The sequence below is a fragment of the Colobus angolensis genome, unplaced genomic scaffold (assembly GCF_000951035.1).
Source record: "Colobus angolensis palliatus isolate OR3802 unplaced genomic scaffold, Cang.pa_1.0 Scaffold71, whole genome shotgun sequence".
Classification (NCBI taxonomy): Eukaryota; Metazoa; Chordata; class Mammalia; order Primates; family Cercopithecidae; genus Colobus; species Colobus angolensis.
Genome location: NW_012120821.1, coordinates 10,575,255 through 10,577,823, shown reverse-complemented (window position 1 = coordinate 10,577,823; position 2,569 = coordinate 10,575,255). Strand labels below are relative to the sequence as shown.

The following is a 2,569-nucleotide window of genomic DNA, read 5'->3' as shown; positions in this document are numbered from 1 at the left end:
AAAGAGAAAAAAAAAAAGAGTAGGAATTTGAGTAATCAAGCCATTTCTACCTTCTCCTCGACCTGCATGTTCATATATAGTGGCTAAGTCTGTGTCAGTGTAACCTGGGAAGCCTGGTCAACCAGGAACCTCTTCTCTGGCTTGTAGAAACCTCTTGAAGTGCTTCAGTAGATGAACTCATATCTGTTAGGATAACCAGTACATGTTTCTCACATTGATACACCAGAAATTCGGCTGTGGTTAGAACCAGTGAGGGATGATAATCCCATAGTTGGGTCATTAGCCAAGTTCAAAAATAGGCAGATGTTGTCCATTGAGCCATTTTCTTCAACACCAGATTTGAAGAACCAGGCAGTTTCCATGTTTACATCCCTAGCAGCAAATACAATTGGAAAATTTTCCTCAGTGTAGTCTACATCTTTGGATTTATTTAGCAAACCAGTCTGGCAGCAGATTTGAGCTGCAATCTTTGTGTAGTAACCCAGCAGCAGAGAAGATAGAAGTTTTCTGCCCCAGCAATACTGTTCACACTAACTATGGCTGAAATGCTGGTCCGAATTATCTCCTCTGGGTAGATTTGACATTGAGGATTGATTGGCCATCCCATGATATCAAAGAAATCTTCAGCCAGTACAAGAGGACCTCTGCCAATGGGTTTTCCCGATTCAATGAATACCCAACCAAGCATATCCTCTGACACTGATATTAGGGGAATATCCCTAGTCCTTTGAAATACCTGAACCACTGCCTTGGAGGTACCAACTTCTAGAACTTGCCCGTGTCTCTTTGTGCCATCTAGTAATGTCCAGTGGACAATCTCAGCATCTATGGGAAACTTAATATGATCTAAGATCACAAGTGGACCATGGACTCTTGATGCCTTGATGTATGTACGGCAAGGCTGGGAGAGGTAGTTCCAACTAACTGCCAGCACCCGCTCCTGAGCTCCCACCATCAGCAGGCATGGGTAGTTTGGGTGTGGCCCATTCATAACCCCATGCAACACCTGCAGTGCCATCATCTTGACATAGCATTTTCCCTGTGTGTCTCCACATTGTCTTTCCTCTGTATTTGTCTGTTTCTGTGTCCAAACTCCCCTTTTTAAATGACATCAGTCACATTATATTACTATTAGGGCCCAGCCTGATTACCCCATTTTAACTTGATTATATCTGTAAAGACCCTATTTCCAATTAAGGTTGCAATCAGACATCCTAGAGGTCAGGACTTCAAGACTTTTGCGTGGGGGTTGGGAATTCAACTTATAACAATTCAACTCATAACAAGGTCTGTTGTCTGCAGTCAGCTCTTGGGTGCTGATATCTGTATGCTCTGTAACAGAAGCAACCCTAAGCAAAGAAAGAGAATGTACTGGAAGTGTATTGGGTGGCTCCTGGAATCAAAAGAGAACTTCAACAATCAGGCCTCGGGAGAGGCAAAAAGTCCTGGACATCTCCTTAGGGCCTGCCTTCCAGATGATTCTGCATCAATATCCTTCTGGCCAAGTATCCTTTTTCTCAAGATACAAATTCTTGGAACAGTCAGTTGGGTTAGCCTGTGGTGGAACCAGGACCTGTTTGGGGCATGTGAGTGGGATAAAATGACGGACAGTCTTGCTAGGGCCTCATGGGGTAGAGGAGAGGCAGTTCTCCAAAAGAAAGTGAGGGGTGGCTGCTAAAGATGGGGGAGGCATGTGTTGTGCAGGTGAAACCGCAGGTGTTTGCTACACGTTGTACTTTGTTTAAGAAAGACTTCTAGCTCAGGCAGTTGTGTTTCTAAATGTTATGGCACTTAAAGGAGCCATTTAGTCATCTGGAAAATGCAGAGTTGTGGGGAAATGCAGTGTCATGTGGTAAAAAGAGCACTCTTGGTGAAATCAGGAGAGCAGGTTTTGTTTGGCTTTTTAAAATATTTGCAGATGGCATAATTCTATCCCGAAAACTGAAGGGAATCAACTGAAAAGCTCTTGGAAACAAGAAAGTTCAACCAAGTATCAAGTTACTAACTGGAAATAAAAATAATGCCATAGAGATCAATGAGAAAGAAAGCATAAAAGAACCAAAGATGTTATTCAACTTAGCTACAAAGGCAGCTGGTAAAAGAATAAACTCGGAAAGAAGTGCAAAGGGCCTCTATTAAGAGAAAACATCAGATTCTCCTTGGAGGCGTAAAAGACAAAGGGTAGAAAGACTTGGGAGAATAAAGATGTCATTTCTCCCTAGATAAATGGATTAATTCACTGAAAGATTTCAGGTGAACAAACAAACAAAATCAAACCTGAGCCAATGAAAATCCTAACTAGGTCTTTTAACTTGAAAATATGAGTCTGAAACTCATAGGAAGAGTCCCTGTCTGTGGATGTCAGGTCCTCATAGCCAAAAAGCTTCTCCCCCAGGTTTTGATTTTGGTCCTGTCATTTAATGATCTGTGAGACCTTGGGGCAGGTAATGTAACCTCTTTGGGCCTTAGTGTTTTCTCCTGTGAAGAGGGATAATCCTATCTTTCTGCTTCACAGAGCTATAGCAATGATCATGTGAGAGAAAGTATTTGGAAGTGTCTCATAAACCGT

General features: G+C 42.4%; 1 pseudogene; it reads right to left on the bottom strand.

Moving 5' to 3' along the window:
• The window catches only part of LOC105501453, a 3,230-nt pseudogene extending 2,212 nt beyond the window's left edge, over nucleotides 1–1,018 (bottom strand).
• Nucleotides 1,019–2,569: the final 1,551 nt, after the last annotated feature.